The sequence below is a fragment of the Gorilla gorilla genome, chromosome 4 (genome assembly GCF_029281585.2).
Source record: "Gorilla gorilla gorilla isolate KB3781 chromosome 4, NHGRI_mGorGor1-v2.1_pri, whole genome shotgun sequence".
Classification (NCBI taxonomy): Eukaryota; Metazoa; Chordata; class Mammalia; order Primates; family Hominidae; genus Gorilla; species Gorilla gorilla.
The window spans coordinates 127992936-128015736 of record NC_073228.2 but is presented as its reverse complement, the minus strand read 5'-3'; the positions used below and the strand labels follow the sequence as shown (position 1 = coordinate 128015736).

The following is a 22801-nucleotide window of genomic DNA, read 5'->3' as shown; positions in this document are numbered from 1 at the left end:
TGTACCATTTCACATTTCATCCAGCAATGTATGAATGATCCAGTTTCTCTGCATCCTTTCCAGAATTTGATGTTGTTACTATTTTTTAACATTGTGATAGCTTCTGGTGTTATCTCATTGTGGTTAATTTGCATTTCTTTAATGGCTAATGATGTTAAACATCTTTTTATGATACATAGATATATTTGAAATCTATATATCTTCTTTGATAAAATGCCATTAGTGTTCATGTCTTTTGCCCATGTTCTAATTGGATTTATTTATTTCCCAGATACTAGTTCTTTGTCACATATGTGGCTAACAAATATTTCTTTTCACTCTCTAGTTTGTCTTTTAAAATTTTTATTAGTTTTTGCAGAACAAACACTTTTGATTCTGAAGTACAATTTATCAATTTTTCTTTATATGAATCATACTTTTGGTATCAAGTGTAAGAATTCTTTGTCCACTTAGGTCCAGAAGAATTTCTCCTATGTTAATTTTCTAAAAGTTTTATACTTTTGCATTTTATATTTAAGTCTTTGGTCCATTTTGAATTAATTTTTGTAAAAGATTGTGACACTTAGGTTAATGGATGTTCATGCTTTTGCTTATGGATGTTTTATTGCTCCTGAACTACTTGAAAAGGCTGTCTGTTCTCCATTGAATTACTTTTGCACTTTTGTCAAAAATCAGTTGGATCTATTAATGGTTGTAAGTTCTGTTCAATTAACCTATGATCTATGTCTATCCCTCTGCAAATACCATATGATCTTGATTACAGTAACTATGTAATAAATCAAATTTCTCACACTTTATTCTTCCTTAAAAATTGTTTTAGATATTCTAAATATTTTACCTTTCCATATAAATTTTAGAATTTTTTTCTATATCTACAAAAAGTTTTACTGTGATTTTTATAGTTACTGCAAAAAAATCCATATATCAATTTAGGGAGAATTGACATCTTTACTATGTTTAGTCTCTCAGTCCATGAATGGAATGACTTTCCTTTTAATTAGACATCCTTTGATTTCTTTTATCAGTGTTGTGCAGTTTCCTTTTTTTACCCAAGAATTCGAGTAGCTTTAATTTCAATATATTCTTCTTATAAACATTTCATATTTTATTTATTTATTTTATTTCAATAGTTTTTTTTGGTGAATGGGTAGGTTTGGTTACATGGATAATTTCTTTAGTGGTGATTTCTGAGATTTTGGTGCACCTCTCACCTAGGCAGTGTTTACTGTACACAATATGTAGTCTCTTATCCCTCATCCCCCTCCCACCCTTTCCCCTAAGTCCACAAAGTCCATTCATTGTATCATTCTTATGCCTTTTTATCCTCATAGCTTAGCTCCCACTTATGAGTGAAAACATATAATGTTTGATTTTCCATTGCTGAGTTAATCCAGTTAGAATAATGGTCTCCAATTCCATCGAGATTGCTGCAAATGCCATTATGTCATTCCTTTTTATGGGAGAGTAGTATTCCATGTTATATATACATATATACACACACACCATATTTTCTCTCTCTCTCTCTCTCTCTATATATATATATATACACACCATATTTTCTATTTCCACTCATTGATTGGCAGGCATTTGAGCTGGTTCCATATTTTTGCAATTGTAAATTGTGCTGCTATAAACCTTCATATGCAAGTGTCTTTTTCATGTAATGACTGTTTTTCCTCTGGGGTAGATACCCAGTGGTGGGACTGCTGGAACAAATGGTAGAACTACTTTTAGTTCTTTAAAGAATTTCCACACTATTTCCTATAATGGTTGTACTAGTTTACATTCCCGCTAGCAGTGTAAAAGTGTTCCCTTTTTACCATATCCATGCCAACATCTATTTTTTTAAGTGTTTTGATTATGGCCTTTCCTGCAAGAATAAGAAGGTATTGCATTATGGTTTTGATTTGCATTTTCCTGATAAATAGTGATGTTATTTTTTATATGTTTGTTGGCCATTTGTATATCTCCTTTTTTTTATTTTTTTACTTTAAGTTCCAGGATACATGTGCAGAATGTGCAGGTTTGTTACATATACATGTGCCATGGTGGTATGCTGCATCTATCAACCCATCACCTAGTTTTAAGCATTAGCTATTTGTCCTGATGCTCTCCATCCCCTTTCCCCTAACTCCAACAGGCCCCAGTGTGTGTTGTTCCTTTCCCTGTGTCCATGTGTCCTCATTATTCATCTCCCACTTATGAATGAGAATATGCAGTGTTTTGTTTTCTGTTCCTGAGTTAGGTTGCTGAGGATAATGGTGTCCAGCTTCATCCATGTCCCTTCAAAGAATATGATCTCATTCATCTGTATGGTTGCATAGTATTCCATGGTGTATATGTACCACATTTTCCTTATCCAGTCCATCATTGATGGGCATTTCGGTTGGTTCCATGTCTTTGCTATTGTGAGTAGTGTTGCAATAAACATGCATGTGCATGTATCTTTAAAATAAAATGATTTATATTCCTTGGGGTATATACCCAGTAAGAGATTGCTAGGTCAAATGGTATTTCTGGTTCTAGATCCTTGAGGAATTGCCACACTGCCTTCCACAATGGTTGAACTAATTTACATTCTCACCAACAGTGTAAAAGTGTTCCTATTACTCCACAGATGTGCCAGCATCTGTTATCTCTTGACTTTTTAATAATCACCATTCTGACTGGTGTGAAATGGTATCTTGTGGTTTTGATTTGCATTTCTCTAATGATCAGTGATGTTGAGCTTTTTTTCATGGTTGTTGGCTGCATAAATATCTTCTTTTGCAAATTGTCTGTTCACATCATTTGCGCACTTTGTGATGTGGTTGTTTGTTTTTTTCTTGTAAATTCGTTTAAATTCCTTGTAAATTCTGGATATTAGACCTTTGTCAGATGAGTATATCAGAATTGCCTATTCATGTCCTTAGGTCACTTTTTCATAGGATTGTTTGTTTTGATCTTGCTGATTTGTGTTCCTTGTAGATTCTGGATATTTGTCCTTTGTCAGATGCATAGTTTGCAAAGATTTTCTCTCACTCTATGAGTTGTCTGTTTACTGTGGGTTCTGGGTCATGAAGTCTTTGCCTAAGTCAATGTCTAGGAGGATTTTTCCAGTGCTGTCTTCTAGAATTTTTATGGTTTTAGGCTTTAGATTTAAGTCTTTGATCCATTTTGAGTTGATTTTTTTTATAAGGTGAGGGATGAGAATCCAGTTTCATACATCTACATATCCTAGCACCATTTGGTGAATAGGATGTCCTTTCCCCCACTTGATGTTCCCCAAAGATCAGTTGGCTGTAAGTATTTGGGTTTATTTCTGGGTTCTCTATTCTGTTCCATTGGTCTATGTACGATTTTTATACCAGTACCATGCTGCTTTGATGACTGTAGCCTTATATTATAGTTTGAAGTGGGTAACATGATGCCTCCAGATTTGTTCTTTTTGCTTAATCTTACATTGGTTGTGTGGGCTCTTTTTGGGTTCCATATGAATGTTAAGACTGTTTTTTCTAGTTCTGTGAAGAATGTTGATAATATTTTGATGAGAATTGCATCGAATCTGTAGATTGCTTTTGGCAGTATGGTCATTTTCACAATATTGATACTACCCTTCATGAGGAGGGGATGCATTTCCATTTATTTGTGTCATCTATGAGTTCTTTCAGCAATGTTTTGTAGTTTTCCATGTAGACGTATTTCACCTCCTTGGTTAGGCATATTCCCAAGTATTTTATTTTATTTTTTGCAGCTATTGTAAAAGAGTTTGAGTTCTTTATTTGATTCTCAGCTTGGTCGTTGTTGGTGTATAGCTGTGCTACTGATTTGTGTATGTTAGTTTTGTACCCAGCAACATACTGAATTCATTTATCAGTTCTAGGAGCTTTTTGGATGAGTCTTTAGGGGTTTCTAGGTACATAATCACATCATAAGCAAACAGCAACAGTTTGACTTCCTCATTACTTATTTGGATGCCCTTTATCTCCTTCTCTTTTCTGATTGCTCTGGCTAGGACTTCCAGTATTATGTTGAATAGAAGTGGTGAAAGTGGACATCCTTGTCTTGTTCCGGTTCTCAGGGGGACTCCTTTCAACTTTTCCCTGTTCAGTATAATGTTGCCTTGCCATAAATGGCTTTTATTACTTTAAGGTGTGACCCTTATTCTAATTTTGCTGAGGGTTTTAATCATAAAGAGATGCTGGAATATGGAGAAAAGATGACAGATAGGAGGCAGGACTAACTTGTAGCTTCTACTGAGACAGACAGAGCAGTGTGTGGAGACTCACATTGTAAACTTTTGCTTCAGGAACTACCACAGGTACATACTGGGAAAGCCAAGACAATCCACAGACCCTTGGAAGGAAGTGGTTTACCACTGCAGGCTCCATGAATCTGCTGAAAAACTATGAGTGCCCAAAATGTGAGGGGGAACATCCGTCCCTGAACACACATCCCCGTTCAAGAACCTATAGGTTCAGTTCATGGGAGAAGTATTTGACCTTACCTGGATCTGAGAAAAATTTAGAAAGCTGAGCAAAATATAGGGGTAGAGAAAGCAGCAGAAAGTACCCTGTGGACACTCTTGGTCCCCAGGGAAGTCATTCCTGACTGTCTCATAGGTGTTCTTGGGGAGGGCTGCCAGTGGCATTAGGGAAAGACCACAGGGAGAAGGAAACTTCCAGCTGAAATTTGTAATAATTTCAACCAAATGTGAGGTTTCCTAGATAGAATCCAAGGGAGGAGGCAAACAGGGTGTGCAGATATGAGTATGGAAACCAAGACAGGTGGGGAGGCCTGAGACCTGAAAGCCCTGCTTGCTTTCTTAGTGGGGAGGCTTATAGCCCAGAACATGTTCTCAGCCCTGCTCACTGGTTGCCTGGAAATAAACTCTGGGCTGTTGAAGGAGGCACCCTGGGAGTGAGACTGGCCTTTAGTGCTCTGTGGGAATTGGGTGAGGCCTGCCACTGCCAGCTTTCCCCTCCTTCCCTGGCAACCTGTATAACACAGCAGAGTTAGCCATAATCCCTCTGGGAACATAACTCCATTGGCCTGAGAACCATACACCCATCTAATACAATGGCCACTGCAAGCCCTGCTCAGACACGCCTAACTCTGACCCCATCTGATGATATTTCTCTACCTGCCTTAGTAGCTGAAAACAAAGGACATAATCTCTTAGAAGCTCTATGGCTGTGCCCACCATCTGAGAAATGCAAATACTTATCCAAATAACCCTAGAGCAAACTGTATCCTCCCTATACTACATCAGCTGATGCTCTCTTGAAAGTGCCACCTCCTGGCTGGAGGCCAACCAACATAAAACCAGTGCACTAAACAAAACTATAACCAAGGACCCTCACAGGATCCACTTCACTCCCCTGCTACCTGCACTGGAGCAGGTGCTTGTATCCACAGCTGAGAGATCTGAAGGTGGATCACATCACAGGACTCTACAGACACTCCTCAGTACCAGCCTGGAGCCCAGTGACCCCACTGGCAGCTAGACCCAAAAGAGCAATAACAATTACTGCAATCCAGCTCTCAGGAAGGCTCATCCCTAGAGGAATGGGGAGAGCATCACATCAAGGGAGCACTCCGTGGGACAAAATAATCTGAACAATAGCTGTTGAGGCCCAGATCTTCCATCTGACATAATCTACCCAAATGGGAAGAAACCAAAAAAACAATTCTGGTAATGACAATACAAGGTTGCTTAATACCCCCAGGAGATCATACTAGCTCACCAGCAATGGATCCAAACCATGAAGAAATCTTCGAACTGCCAGAAAAAGAATTCAGAAGTCCAAATTATTAAACTACTTAGGGAGACACGAGAGAAAGGTGAATACCAACTTTGAGAAATAAAAAAAAAGTTACAGAATATAGATGGAAAAATCACCAGAGAAATAGGTAGCAAAAATAAAAGACATAAAAGACAATCACATCTTCTGGAAATGAAGGACATACTTAGGGAAATGCAAAATACACTGGAATGTCTCAGTAATAGGATTAAACAAGTAGAAGAAAGAACTTCAGGGCTCAACAACAAGGCTTTCGAGTTAACCCAATCCAACAAAGACAAAGAAAAAAGAATTTTAAAAAATGAAGAAAATCTTCAAGAACTTTGGGATTATGTTGAATAACCAAACCCAGGAATAATTGGTGTTCCCAAGGAAGAAGAGAAATCTAAAAGTCTGGAGAATCTATTTGAGGCAATAATCAAGGAAAACTTCCATGGCCTTGCTAGAGATTTAGACATCCAAATACAGGAAGCTCAAAGAACACTTGGGAAATTCATTTGCACAAAAAATCATCACCTAGGGATATAATCATCAGGTTATTTAAAGTCAAGACGAAGGAAAGAATCTTAAGACCTATGATGCAAAAGCATCTGGTAACCTATAAATCAAAGCTTTTCAGATTAAGAGCAGATTCCTCAGCAAAAGCTCTACAAGCTAGAAGAAACTGGGGTCCTATCTTAGCCTGCTTAAACAAAACAATCATCAGCGAAGAATTTTGTATCCAGCAAAACTAAGCTTCATAAATGAAGGAAAGATAAAGTGTTTTTTAGACAAATACTGAGAGAATTCACCTCTACCACTACCAAGCCAGCACTACAAGAACTGCTAAAAGGAGCTCTAAATTGAAACAAATCCTCAAAATACAGCAAAATAGAATACTCCTAAGGCATAAATCTCATAGGACCTATAAAACAATAACACAATGAATAAAAAATAAGGTATTCAGGCAGCAACTAGCATAATGGACAGAATAGTACCTCACTTCTCAATACTATCGTGGAATGTAAATAGCCTAAAGGTTCCACTTAAATGATACAGAATGGCAGAATGGATAAGAATTAACCAAGTATCTGCTGTCTTCAAGAGACTCACCTAACACATAAGGACACACATAAACTTCAGGTAAAGGTGTGTAAAAAGATATTCCCTGCAAATGGGCACCAAAAGCAAGCAGGCCTAGCTATTGTTATATCAGACAAAACAGACTTTAAAGCAACAACAGTTAAAAAAGACAAAGAGGGATGCTATATAATGATAAAAGGGCTAATTCAACAGTAAAATATGAGAATCCTAAATATACATGCACCCCTAACACTGGAGCTCCCAAATTTATAAAACAATTACTACTAGACCTACAAAATGAGATAGATGCCAACACAATAATAGTGGGGTACTTTAATACTCCACTGACAGCACTAGACAGATCATCAAGACAGAAACTCAACAAAGAAACAATGGACCTCAACTATACCCTACAGCAAATGGACTTAACAGATATTTACAGAACATTCTACCCAACAATTGCAAAATATACATTCTATTCTTCAGCACATGGAACATTCTCCAAGACAGACCATATGATAGGCCACAAAACAAGTCTCAAAAAATTTAAGAAAATTGAAATTATATCAAGTACTCTCTCAGAACACAGTGGAATAAAATTGGAACTCAACTCCAAAGAGGACCTTCAAAACCATAAAAATACATGGAAATTAAATAACCTGCTCTAGAATGATCATCGAGTCAACAATAAAATCAAGATGAAATTAAAAAATTATTTACACTGAATGATAATAGTGACACATCCTATCAAAACCTCTGAGATATAGCAAAAGCAGTGCTAAGAAGAAAGTTCACACCATTAAATGCCTACATCAAAAAGTCTGAAACAGCACAAATAGACAAAGTAAAGTGACACCTCAAGGAAATACAGGAACAAGAACAAACCAAACCCAAACACAGCAGAAGAAAAGAAATAACAAAGATTAGAGCAGAACTAAATGAAATTGAAACAAACAAAAAAATATAAAAGATAAATGAAATAAAAAGCTAGTTCTTTGAAAAGATAAACAAAATTGATAAACCATTAGCAAGATTAACCAAGAAAAGAAGAGATAAGATCCAAATAAGCTCAATTAGAACAAAACGGGAGATATTACAACTAATACCACAGAAATACAAAAGATCATTCAAGCCTACTGTCAATACTGTTATGCACACAAACTAGAAAACCCAGAGGAGACAGATAAATTCCTGGAAATATACAACTCTCCTATATTAAACCAGGAAGAAATAGGAACTCTGAACAGACCAATAACAAGTAGCAAGATTGAAATGGTGCTAAAAAAAACTGCCAACAGAAAAAAGTCCAGGACTAGACGGATTCATAGCAGAATTCTACCAGACATTCAAAGAACGATTGGTACCAATCCTATTGACATTATTCCACAAGGTAGAGGGAACCCTCCCTAAATCATTCCATGAAGCCAGTATCACTCTAATACCAACCTCAGGAAAGAACATAACAAACAAACAAAACTACAGGCCAGCATCCCTGATGAACACAGATGCAAAAATCCTCAACAAAATGCTAGCTAACCAAATCCAACAGCACATCAAAAAGATAATCCACCATGATCAAGTGTATCAGGGATGCAGTGATGGTTTAACACATGCAAATCAGTAAATGTGATACACTACATAAACAGAATTAAAATAAAAAATCACAATCATCTCAATAGATGCAGAAAAAGCATTTGACAAAATCCAGAATCCCTTTATGATTAAAACCCTCAGTGTTGTGCAGTTTTCTGCATACAAGTCCTGTACATATTTTGTAAGATTTACACCTAGGACTTGTATTTGTTTGAATAATTTTATATAGTGTTGTATGTTCATTTTTGGTGCCCACATGTTTATTGCTAGTATATAAAAATTCAATTGATGTTTATATATCTTGTATTCTGAGATCTGCTGAACTACCTTATTAGTTCTTGGAGTTTTGTTTTTATAGATTCCTTAGCATTTTCTATATAGACAAATCATGTCATCTACAAATAGGAACAGTTTAATATCTTTCATTTCAATTGATGCCTTATGTTTCCTTGCCTCATCTTCTTGCACTGGCTAGAATATCTAGCATTGTCTTGAATATGACTTCTGAAAGAAGACTTTTTTTTTTTTTTTTTTTTTTTGAGACAGGGTAAACTGGATTTGAACTTCTGGGCTCAAGTAATCTGCCTCAGCCTCCCAAGTAGCTAAAGTAGCTAGGACTAAAGGTGTGTGTGCTACTAGCCCAACTCATATGTGCTTTTGGCCTGATTTAGGGAGAAAGCATATAATCTTTCACCATTAAGTGTAATATTAACTCTAAGTTGTTTGTAGATGTTATTATCAAGTTGAGGAAGATTTCCTCCATTTCCGTTTCTTTCCTGAGAGTTTTAAAAATCATGAATAGGAGTTAAATTTTGTAAAATGCTTTTCTGCTGACTGATACCAACATGTGATTTTGTTTAGCCTGTTAATAAGGTGAATTACATTTATTTATTGACTGCTGAGTATTTAGCCACCTGTCTCTGGAATAAACTCTACTTGGTAATGGTGTATAATTTTTTATGAGTTGCTGAATTCTATTTGCTAAAATTTTTATTAAAGAAAGACTTTTGTCTCTTATTCATGAGGGATATTGGTCTGTAGTTTTCTGTTATTTGTACCATCATTGTTTATTTTTGACATTAGAGTAAAACTAATGTCATAAAATGGGAAGTGTTTTCTTCTTTTCTATTTTCTGGAGGAGATTTTATAATGCTGTTGTGAATTATTCTTTACACATTTGGTAAAATCCTTTAGCAAAAGTATCTGGGTCTGGAGATTTCCTTTTTGGGATAGTTTTAAATCAATATTGAATTCTTTAATAGTTATAGGGCTCTTCAGTCTACCTATTTCATATTAGGTGAATTGCGGTAGTTGTTCATAGTGTTCTTTTATTCTTCACTTGATGCCTGCAGGGTCTGTAATAATATGTCCTGTTTCATTTCTGAAATTAACCAACATTTGTTTTTTCTCTTCTTTTTTCTTAGTCTTGCCAAAGATTTGTCAATTTTGTTGATCTTTTCAAAGAACCATCTCATTGTTTCATTGGTGTTCTCTATTGTTTTTCTGTTTTCGATTTCACTGATTTCTCTTGTTTATTATTTTCCTCCTACTGCTTGGTTTGTGTTTATTTTATTCCTTTTTTTTTCTAGGTTCTTTAGGTGGGAATTCAGATTATTTTTGTTATTTCTTCTCTATCTAATATATATATTTTATGCTATACATTTCCCACTCAGCAGTGCTTTAGCTGTGCCCCACAAATTTTGATACATTGTATTTTCACTTTTATTTCTCAGTGCATTTTTAAAATTTCCCTTGAGTTTTTGTATTTGACGCACAGACTATTTTAAAATATATTGTTCAGTTTTCAAATACTTAGATATTTTTCTGTTATCTTTCTGTTACTGATTTCCAGTTTATTCCATTGTGGTCAGAGAACACAATCTGGATAATTTCAATTCTTTTACATTCATGATTCAGGATATGGCATATCTTGGAATATATTATATGGACACTTGAAAACAATGTATTCTGCTCTTGTAGGGTGTGTGTTTCATAAATGTTGATTAGATTCTGTTGGTTGTTGGTGTTATTGAATTCTGTATAACTGTTGATTTTCCATGTAGCTGTTATATCAATTTTGAGAGAAAGTTATTGAAATCTTCAAATATAATTTTGGATTTATTTCTTCTTTCAGCTTTGTCAGTTTTACTTCATGTATTTTGCAGCTCTATTGTTTGGTGTAAATACATTTAAGATTGCTATGCCTTCTTGGTGAATTGACACTTTTATCATGACATATAATCTCTGTAGCTGGTAATTTTCTTTGCTCTACAGGGTACTTTATTTGATATTACTATAACCACTCTTCCTTTTCTCTTGTTTGCATGATATATCTTTTCCACCCTTTTATTTTCAACTGGTCAATATCATTATATTTGAAGGGGTTTCTTGTAGCATATAGTTGGGAGGAGTTGTTTTTAAAATCAGTTCTGCCTATCTCTGTCTTCTATTGATGTAGTAACCATTTAAATTTAATGTAATTATTGATATGTTAAGGCTCGATTCTGCCATTTTATATTTTGTTTTTTGTTTATTCTCTGCGTTTCGCGTCTTTGCTTTCTTCTTTCTGTTTTTATGTGGATTATATGCACATTTCTAAAGATTTTGATTTATTTATGCTTTTGAGTGCTTTTTTTTATAGCTTTTGTGGTGGTTGTTCTAGGTGTTACAATATACATACATAACTTATTGCAGTCTGCTGGTGTTGTCATTTTAACATTTCTAGTGAAGTATAGAATTATCACTGACCTTTATGCTCTTCTACCATCCCCTACTTATAATTGTCTTAAATATTTTCTTTACATACATTTAGGACCACATCAGACACTGTTATGATTTTTGTTTCAACCATAAAGCAAACTTTAGAAAACTCAAGGGAAGCAAAATCTCTTCTATTTACCCATATTTTTATCATGTTCTCTCTTTCTTTCTGATGTTCCAAGCTTCTTTTTTTATGATTTCTTTTCTGTTTATTGAATTTTCTTTAGTCATTTTAGGGTAGGTCTGCTAGTGACAAATTATCTTAGTTTTCTTTCGTGTAAGAACACTTGATTTTTCTCTTCTTTCCTATAGGATATTTTTTACTGGGTGTAGGATTCTATGTTGACAGTTCTATTTTTTTCTCTTTCATCACTTGAAAACTGTTGTGCCACTTCTTTCTGGTTTCCATAAGTTCTAATGAGGAATCTGTTGTCATTTGAATATTTGCCCCTATAGGTAAGGTGTCAATTTTTTTTTTTTCTGGCTGCTTTCAAAAATTTTTTCTTTAATTTTCAGAAGTTGTTTTGGAACAGATTTCTTTGTGTTATCATGCTTGCCATTCACTTTGCATCTTGCAAGTGTATGTTCAAATGTTTTGCTAGATTTGGTAAGTTTTCAGCCATTTTTAATTTGAGCACTTTTTCAGCCCTGCCTTTTTTTCTCCTTTCTTTCTGGGACTCAGTGACAGAAATGTTAGATCTTTTGTTATAGTCCCACAGGTCACCAAGGCCCTCTTTATTTTTGTGTTTTAGTCCACTTCCTCTCTGCTGTCCAGATTGGGCAGTCTCTATAGTTCTGTCTTCCATTTCACAAATTCATTTTTATGTTCCTTTCATTATGCTGTTGAGCCCATTAACAGAGCTTTCCTTTCAACTACTGCAATTTTCAGTACTAAAATTCTAATTTTTAAATATATCTCCTATTTCTTTACTGAAACTTTCTATATACTGGGTGAAGCTTTCTATTTTTTCATTTTTTCAAGTCTGTTTTGTCAGGAAAAGGACTCTTGTCAGGGCTGCTTTAAAATCTTTGCCGGATAATTTTAGCATTTCTGTAATTTCAGCATAGTATCTATTGATTGTTTTTTTCATTCATTTTGAGATTGTTTTGGTTCTTGGCATGATGAATAATTTTCAATTGAAATCTGAATATTTTCCTATTATATTATTAGATTCTAGAAATTATTTAAACCTTCTGTTTTCGGTAGCTTTCTTTGACACCACTCTGGCAGGGGAAGGGGCAATGCTGCTTAATTAGGATGGGGGGTGGGTATCTTGCTTCCCCCACTGGTCTTCACGACACTTCAGGGAAATGGGGACTTGCTGCCAGTTTGCAGTGTTAAAAGACCTGGCTCCAGTCTTGACCTTCTCTGATACTACCCCAGCAAACATCTTGTGATACCCCATTAAAACCTCACAAAGGAAAAAATACTCACTGGTCCTTTGCTGGAATGGAAGGGGTGGGAATGCTGTTTTTTTTTTTCTGTGATCTCTGATTGAAGACAGCGATTGTTTTCTAAAAGTTTTTTGTCTTGCTATGCTGCCCTCATAGACCTTTGGTTAGAGACAGAAGGCTTCTGTTACAGCTTATTTTTGCCTGCAGATGTTGATATTTTGGCTTTCCCATTTGTATAGCACCAACTCTGGGCTATCTGAGGGAAACAGAAAACCCAGGGAACTCACCAACATATTCCTTGAGTCTTGACTTCCCTAGCTGGTTTGCCTTCTTCTCCCCACCTTCAGAGTCTTATGTTTGTTTTATCTATAATGTCCAGGGTTTTTAGTTGTATTTAGTGAGAGGAATTGAGAAAAGTCTGTGTCAGTTTTGATTGACTATGTTTCCTGTTACGGGTCATATTTTCCTGCTTCTTTGTATGCTTGGTCCTTTTTTATTGTATCCCAGACTTTGTGGTTTTTCACCTTATTGGCTGCTGAATATTTTATATTCCTATATGTATTCTTAAGTTTTGTTCTGGGACTCATTTAAGTTATTTAGAAACAGTTTCAGCCTTGTGGGTTCTGCTTTTAAGATATTTTAGGCAGAACCAGAATAGTATTCAGTCTAGGGCTAATTATTCTCCATGACTGAGAAAAGATCCTTTTGTGTATTCTACCCCAATGCACCATAAATCTTGTTTTTTGTTTTGTTTTGTTTTGTTTTTTTCTTTTCATTCTGGCTCATGGGAACAGGAGGCACAATTCCCAGTCCTGTGTAAGTGCTGGATACTTTTCCTTTTCATTCTTTTGAGTGTTTCTTTTCCCAGCCTCAGGCAGTTTCTTCACATGCATGTATAGATAGCACTCAGCTGTACACTCCAGGGGATGCTCTGCTGATCTCCAAAGTCCCATCTCTATGTATGTCTCTTCTGTCTAGCTCTCTGACTTGCAAACTCTATCCACTTTGGTCACAACTCAAGGACTTTACCAAGCTCTGTCTGTATTTCCTGTCCTTGCCTGGAAACTTTCTCCAGTCAGTTAACTATGGCAATCACAGGGCTTACCTTTCTGTATTCCATCTCCTTGAGATCACTGTTCTTCATTGACTGATGTCCTAGTGAAAACTGTTTTATAATATATTTTTTGGTTATTTCAGGTGGTAGGGTAAATCTGGTCCCTGTTACTCCTTTATGGTCAGAAGTTTAGTATCTGTTTTTGGTATCTACAAAATGTGTGACTGGAAAAAATCATCTCTCAGCCTGTTCCTAGCTCTATTATCCTATGATTCTGTAACTTGAAGTTGAAGTTTATGGAGCAGATAGGGTCACTGATCTCCCTTTCTGTATGTGGAACACTTAGTCACAGGACAGTCTTTTAAAAGCTAACACTTAAATAGACTTGCTAAGTGCTAGTTACTGTTCTAAGTCTACAATTCCTTATCTGCAACCCTAGGAGCCAATTTTGTATTTTCCTATTTTAGCAAGGTGTGTATACCAAATATAACCTTATATCTCAAGCTGAGTCTGAGGCAGCACTCTGTAATCAAATATATTTTCATATTTCTGTAGCAAAATATGAATATTAACACTAAGTGGGATGAATAAGGATTATACATAGTCTAATTTCAGACCAAACCAAACTTTCCTGCCAAATAAGTTTGTCAGTTTTTGTCTCTAAAGGGGCACAAAAATCTTTTAGGTTTTCACTGCTTTGGTTTGAGAATTTTAAATAAGTGATAGTATATGTGTACTCATTTATTTAATCCTCACAATCAATCTGAAATAGGCAATATAATTATGGCCATTTTTAAAATGAGAGAAATGAAGCATAGAATGTTAAGTAACTTGGCCAAGGTCATACAGCCATCACAGGGTAGATCCAGGATTCAAATCCAGACAACCTAGCCTCAGAACCTGGCATCTTATCCATTGTACGACACTGGTTCTCCTTAAGGAGCCTCCAGCCAGGGCAATCCAGGGGGTCAAGCCTGACCTCTGGTACTTTTCATGAATGAAGTCTTCTCAGGGACTAGGCTGATTTTTATTAGAAGCTGCTCTCTGTGCTACCGTGATCTAAATATATAGATGTACTTAGTTTAGATCCCAGGTAGATTTCTGCTTGTGTTATGGATGCTCCTATGTTTTCCTCAGGTACGCATCAGGGTGCTTGGGGGCGTATTCTGATCTAAACCTGAGTCTGGTGGAATCTAAGTTCTATGTCTGGCATGCTGGATTATCCAGTAGCTGTCTAACATGGAAGTGAGATATTTTAGGATAGGTTTTTATTGTACCAATATTTGAAAGTTGGCCTCTGGTTATCTCTGCTGAAGGCTCTTTTTGTCATTATTGATGTCCAAAGTTGTCCAAGACTCCTCTTTGGATTCTTCAAATTCACTTTTGGTTGAACAAGTTGTGCCCTGCAAAGAACTTATGACTAATAGAGTAATTAGGGGCCAGAATCCAATCCATAGCTGTCCACCCTAATGGACAGAACTACATCTACTGAGAGGAAGGAAGGACTTGTTCTAGCACATCCACATGTGGCCCATGGGCTACCTATGGTCCCATCTTAAGTGTTCCTTAAACCTGTAATATAGCCTGAATTTTGTTCCCCCAAAATTCATATTGGAACCCCAACTCCAATGTGACTGTATTTGGAGACAGGATCTGTAAGGAGGTTATTAAGGTTAAATAAGTTCATAAGGATGGGATCCTAATCCAATAGAATACCTATACCTTACAAGAAGAGGAAAATATATTAGCTAGCAAGCTCAGAGGGAGGGCCGTGTGAGGATACAGTGAGAAGGCAGCCAGGAAGACAGCCGTTACCAAAACCCAAATTTGCCAGCACCAGAACTTGGTAAAAATAAGTGTCTGTTGTTTAAGCCATTCAGTCTGTAGTATTTTGTTATGGCAGCCCAAGCTGACTAATACACCCTGCTCCCATGGAGGCAAGGTAGAAGGACCCTGGCAAGGATTCTACAAAATATCTGAAGCCTGAGCGCCTAGCAGCTATAAATGTGGCAAACTGAGATAGCTCTAAAAATTATCCTGACTTTTCCTTATAATAGGTTGTACTAATTATTTAAATTCAGTTTATGTCTCTTTATTTTACACTAGTTTTTGTTTGTTTATTTATTTATTTATTTTTTCAAAAACCTAGCTAAACATCAGGAGGGCTCTCACATGTCATATTCCTAGAGACCTATCTTCTTCACAAAGCTCTAGTATTGTGCCTAATCCACATGTAATACTACACATTATTAGCTACCGAAGAGAGAAGTAGAGAAAATGTGAGCAATGTTAAAATCAATTTACTTTTGGAGGACTATTTAGACTTGAATTTAATATGTTCAGGGAAAAGGGATCTATCTTCATCTTTCAGCACTTTAAATCAGATAAGAGAGCACATTTTCTTTTTGTTTTCATCACTGTTAACAAAACTTTAGCATGGACATTGGTTTTTATAACAATCCTTTTGCCATAATTTTATTCTTGTAACTCATTTGCTTGAATTTAATCTTGTTCTTTTGAAATTTATTTAGCAAATATTTATTTCCTTTTGGTCCTGCCTATCTATCTTAGGAGAAAAAAGATACCATTTTAGATTTCTTCCATTAGGAAAATGTTTATAATCCTCTGTTCTACCCTCAAGGAACACATCTTTATCATAAAAAATACTGGAGTTTTCTTCCATCTGTGAGTTTGTGTATAAGGCTAGACCTATGAGAAGAGTCAGATGATGACGGAATACAAGAGATGTTATTGTTATAAAGCTTTTCCTATCTTTTTCAGGCAGAATCATAATTCTCTACCAGCTGCTTATTTTAGAGTCATCTGGGTCTGGGGATGGTTCTGGACAAAAATACAAATTTGGAGACCCTTCAGTCGTTTGTAGGATCAGGTAAAAGTCCAAGAATTACTGATTTACAATTCAAATACCAGGAAGGTAACTGAACAAATGTCTTGTTTGACTTTATTTTTATTAATGTTAGATAAGATGGAACTATTTTTGTTTTACGAATAAACAAAGTATGTTCTTTGTTTTAAGACTGAGTTTTAGAGGTCTCTTAACTTCCTCCTGCATAATGAGTGCTGGAAAATATCCTTTACTGGCTCACCACTATTGACAATGACAAAGAAATGTGCTTTGTAATAATGTATTTTCACGGTATGCGCAAGTGTTTGGAGGGCGGGGGAGCAAACAGTTTTCCCTTCCAGACAACAATGCCTTGCCATAACCTTGACATGATGCACATTAATTTTACATTATGCCTGGTAGTCAGAGAGAAAATTAAAGCTGCAGATATTATCTCCCCAAAAGGGCTGATAACCTTCTGGCACAGGGCTCAGACATGCCAAGACTGTGCCTATATCATCCATCTCTTACTGCTCTTTTAGCCAGAATGCCAGCACTTGGATTGAGAATCCCTAACATGTTGATCTCGGTGGCTTCCATTTTAATGAACAGTTAGCTTGCCTTTGGTTAGAAAACATTTTAGTAAGATCAGTGCTATGAAATCTGATTCTAACCTAAACCCTATGACTTTTTTCTACACAATTACATATCTATCTAAACTTTATTTTAACCTAGGAAGCATGCAGTGTTAGGAACCTGAGAAATTGTAATACCTATATTTCTAAAACTAAGCCTAAATAAATCAGCTTCATGAAAAAGAAAAATTGAGCAGCCTGCACTTCATACACCAGAAGTCAAAATGTCTGTAGTTAAAAATAAAGTAAAATAGACAATTTGGTCACTCAAATCTAAGCCCAGATATTGGCTGAAAAATAGTAACAGATACATGGTTGTACTAGGGTTCTCTAGAGGGACAGAACTAATAGCATAGATAAATATATAAAGGGGAATTTATTAAGTATTAACTCACGTGATCATAAGGTCTCACAATAAGCCAACTGCAAGCTGAGGAGCAAGGAGAGCCAGTCTGAGTCCCAAAACTGAAGAACTTGGAGTCCGATGTTTGGGGGCAGGAAGCATCCAGCATGGGAGAAAGATGTAGGCTGGGAGGCTAGGCCAGGCTAGTCTTTTCACATTTTTCTGCCTGCTTTATATCCTGGCCACGCTGGCAGCTGATTAGATGGTGCCCACTCAGATTAATGGTGGGTCTGCCTTTCCCAGCCCACTGACTCAAACGTTAATCTCCTTCGGACCCTCACAGACACATCCAGGAACAATACTTTGCATCCTTCAAGCCGATCAAGTTGCCACTCAGTATTAACTATCACAATGGTAAAGGGAAGAGTTAATATGTTATAAAAACTGACCCCAAATAATTAGCAGTTAAGAAGATTATAGTGTTATGCAGTTTTCCACCAATTATTCAGGTAGCAAAAGTTTCTTTGAATATCTGCTAGTCAAAGTTCCACGTGAGGTATCAAGGATTTCTGAATGGAATGCGGCTTTACATTAAGATCCTAATAATAATTTCTCAGAATAAAAGATAAGTTAAAAAATGTAGATATTATGAAAAACATGTTTACTCATTCTAGTTTTGAGTTAACATATTACAAGAGCATTCCTTCTGTCTAGGTTTTCTTGTGTGTTGAATCTATTATAGACCTATACTGAATTGTTTTATAATCTCTCCAGATTATATATAATTATTTATAATCTATCCACATTATCAACGTGGCAAAAAGAAATTTGGAACAAGTTTGTGAGCTCTTAGCCTGGGAACAGACAAAACGGCTCCAGCAAGAGAAACAGAAATGGTCATCTCCTCAAAATGCATTTATCTTGTGTATAGTTCAAGAGCCACTTCATAAAATAGAATTATTTATTTTTTCATGAAATAGAGTTCCTCTTCCTTACTTTTTTATTTAAAACTGATGAAGTTGTTTGTATCTATATTGGATGTGCCAGATGGAAAGGTTTACTCATTAGAGGCAGCTGTTTTAGCAAATTACCTCACTACAGCATAATGACAGAGTTACAACAGACTACTGAATAAAATTATTTCTCTTCCCAGTGAGATCATGAAAACTAGAAGTAATTTCAACGCGACTTTTTTTATTTACTTTGGAAATGGTTCAGTTGGACACATGAGTGATAAGATGAGGTATTTTTATTCATATTTCATTCAATATTTATATACATCAGTGGAAATACAGGATATAAATTTACAATTTGATTTCTCTTTCAAGTAATGGATTCATTATCTATGTGGATGATCTCATTAGTTCCTTAAGTATGAATGATTCTACTGGGGAAGGTTTTTCCTTTGACAATATCTCATTTCAAATATATGTATGCCTTAAACATGATCATAGATGTATCTTTCATGCTGAAGTTCACAATTACAGCATTACTCTTGAGATTCTTATGAGGAGGAGCTCTCCCATTCAAGGTTTCCTTGCTGAGCAAAATCTTCTTAGTTCCTCAGGTAAATGTTCCTTAATAGAATGCACTAAAGTCCTGCTTTATACTGAATTTCCACTATTGCACATAGAATTTTAACAAGGAGGAATAAATATATGTATTCATATGTATATATTAGACATAACAATTTATAAAATGCTCATATATGTGTATATATTTCTATTCTCATTTTATTCTAATAGCCTTTAAAAAATTTTTTTTTCCCATTTAACAGAGGTGGACATTTCAAGTTCAATTGTGTTTGATGACTCATTAGGTTAAAGAAGCTGTCAGGTGGTAAAGTCACCCCAGGTAATTTTCAATAATGGTCAATATCTGACTTTATCTAGAGACACCCAATTTAAACTATAATACCAAAAAACACCCACCAGAAGTATAGAGACACTTTTAAAAAATTAACAGATATGCACATTATTGCTATGAGAACTATGATAATTATATGTATAAATTTTCATGATTATGGTCCCTTTTGTCTTCCATAACACCTTGGGGGGTGTCCATGACCATATTATAAAGTTTAGTGGAAGGAATGACACCTGGGTGCCATAACTGAACAATTATGCTGGCCTGTATCATGCACAGCAGGCTTTATCCCCACGGCTGTATGTGCTGAACCTTGGATACAAGAATACTATTATTTAGGGCTCATTGTTATTCTCGTAAGTTCAGTTACTGCTGAAATAATTTAGACTCTAACTTTAGTTACTTTCTATGATGACATTCAACTGAAGAAAATTTTACAAACCATATTTTATGTGAAAACAAGTTTTATGTGATCTCTCTGCATATATAGAAGCTTCCTTTTTAACATGTTTTTATCCAAGTGATCTTACCTCCTGTAAGAATATATACATATACATACACATATATATGCTATGGATTGAATGTTTGTGTCACTTTAATAGTCACATGTTAAACCCCTAATCCCCAATGTGATGGTATTGGAAAATGGGGCTTTTGGGAGGTAATTAGACCATGAAGGTGAAACCATCATGATGGAATTAGTGGCCTTATAGGAAGAGACAATAGTAAGATTGCCTCCTCTCACTCTCTGCCATACAAGGAAAGCAAGAAGTGGGCCCTTCCTAGGACCTAACCATGCTGGCACCCTGATCTCAGACTTCTAGCCTCCAGAACTGTGAGAAAAAGATGGTTTTTTTTGTTTAAGCCAACCAGTCTATCTGGTATTCTTGTTATAGTAGCCTGAGCTAAGGCTCTTTACATACATATATTTTAAATATATATAGAGATAGTATATAAAATAGTATGTATATATTCTATTTCTCACAGTTCTATATTAATACATATAATATATACTAAAATATATTTTCTGAATATATATTCTGTATCTTAATATATATGTATTCAGAAAATATATTAGTATATAATATATAATATATATAATATATAATACCTAGTTTGTGTGTATATATCAAGGTAGCAGGGGGAGAGAGACAGAGACAGAGGGAGAAAGAGACAGCGTGCCAGAAGATCATTAGCTAAGGGTATTAAAGTTCTATTTTTCTTTGACATCTTAATGGACTTTAATCTTTTGGGCTTCCATCCAGAGAAATGAAGGGTATTCTCCAGGAAGTGTGGAAACCCTGCCACTGCAGGCTAATCAGGTGTGTTGACACATCAGTGAGGAGCTGGCTCACAACACCTGGAGAAGCAAGCCACGGAGGTGGAGCAGAATCAAATGAGCCTCCCACAAGGCACGAAGATTCTCAGCAAGTCAGGACGTGTTACACATGGAAATTCCTACTCACCCAAAACAGATGCCTATTGCTGTGTCTCTCACTTCCCATACTTTCACATTGTCTTGAAATATAAGCAAGATGTGAAAGCCTACAGTGCTATGGTAGGAGCCATCTGCAGTGCCATGGTCACCTGTGTCAGTGGTGGAACAAAGAGGGAAAGATGGCTTCCACATCCAGTGGTGACTTGAGTGGAAAAAGAAAAAAAAGAGCTCCTACGCCTGCTGGCAGATGCTACTGATGGGACTATGAGCAGTTAGAGGAGGTTTCACATTTACTCACAACTTGGAATTTCTAAGCAAATTTTCACAATGCAAGGCAGCTGTACATTCTGTGTACCTAACACTTTGTGTTTTCTCTTCTTGCTTGATCATTCAGGAAGCAGGTGGTCCATTCTTTTGGCTCTAAATATTTTGCATGTGAAGGGCATAGGTAGGTGCACCACTTTGGAGATTGTTAGCTGTGTCTGGTTCCGGGTGTCAGTTAGGCACAAATTAGTAAGGCTGGAGGGGTTAAGAGTTGCAGAGAAGTCTGACATGATGGATAAGTTAAGGAAGAGTCCTAAGAGGCCAGAAGTGATAGAGCCCTAAAAACCAGAATGGGCTGGTCATGGCATGGCAGAAGCTGACTTATTTTTATCTCATACAGAATGGGTGTCTACTAGTTCAGTCTGTGCTTATTTATTAACAAAATTATTCACAGCAATTCTCAGAGTCCTTCATCAAATTCAGTCTGCTCTTGAATATTCAGAAGACATTCTTTCTGAATAGTGCACAATAACTTTCATTCTTTTTTTTCCGAGAGGCTCCAATGTGTCCACGCTTCTTTTTTTCCCCTTATTTTAGCTTAATATAGGGTTTTCTCAGATTTTTTTCCTATAATAGTTTACTATTTTCCTAAATCTTTCCATTTTGTCACCAAATTCAACTATTTCTCACCTCATTCATCTTACAGGTTGTTAATAAATATACCAGAGAATAATTGTCCTGCTATTGATGGATCCCAAGGGAGAATTCCTATTAATCACTTCAATCTTAGGGTGAGCCATTTATTCTTACTCTTTGTATTTTCCCCATTAATGAATGATTCCCCTTTCCATGTACAGTTTTAAGTATTCACACTGTAGTAGTTTATTTTTATTATCTTCTTAGCATTTCTCATGAAACAGAGATCCCATAATTGATGTGTATCTTGGACTCTGAAACTCTGCCTGTGTATAATGAAGGGGTTGGCCTGGATGACCTCCTTCCTCTATCATTCTAGAATCTCTCTTTGTCGCAACTTGAAACCAAACAGGTGCCAGGGTCTGTCGCAGAGAAGAATAATTAGCACATCCATTAACATGGGCCCTGTTAACACATCCAGTGTTGACTCTAATTACTGGTAGATTTTAACTGAGCTCTGCTGTCTATAAGTGACTGTTAGCAAATGATAGTATATTTGATTTGACATACATCATACGTACTGAATAGTAAGCTTCAGTCAACTTTTACACAAGTACTTGTAAAGAAGCTGAAGATTCTAAGCTAACAGATTAAAAGTGGGAACAAATGATATAAGTGCAAGAGCATGAAATTAAAGCAATTGTTATTTTTGATGCTTCAAAATGTGGGATTTATATGTAGTCCTTTACTTTTTATAGTGTTTATGAAAGTGGTTCAATGTGTCTTCTTTTAAGAGATCATATATCCTAGTATTAGTAACACAAATCTATAGACTTGTCAAATATATATGTTAATAAAAAAATTTAAAACCACTTTTTGTGCATCAATTCCAGAGAGTATATGTACATTTCTGCCATCACACGAAATCCGATTGTTGCCAGATGGCACAATCGGGTTCATGTGATGGCAATGCCATGTGTCTCCCCTGCAGAGAGGCTGCTGCTTGCTGAGCCCTGGTGTGATAAGGGGCATAAATCACAAATCGTGTCACCCTGGCCAAGAAACAAGACATCTCTCAGTACTACCTCCCATAAGCAGATGCCACAGAGACTGCCAGATTCAAAGTC

At 36.0% G+C, this 22801-nt stretch overlaps 1 long non-coding RNA gene across 3 annotated transcripts in view; it reads left to right on the top strand.

Moving 5' to 3' along the window:
* The window catches only part of LOC129533582 (uncharacterized), a 383198-nt gene that overhangs the window by 289973 nt on the left and 70424 nt on the right, over positions 1-22801 (top strand). The window contains exons 1-4 of one of the 3 annotated variants that reach the window (XR_008679825.2): positions 16384-16537; positions 18624-18713; positions 19248-19324; positions 20602-21829. The exons of the other annotated variants lie outside the window; for them this stretch is intronic. This is a non-coding gene — a long non-coding RNA (uncharacterized lncRNA). Of the gene's footprint in view, positions 1-16383; positions 16538-18623; positions 18714-19247; positions 19325-20601; positions 21830-22801 lie in introns of those variants that run through there. 3 annotated transcript variants of the gene reach the window in all.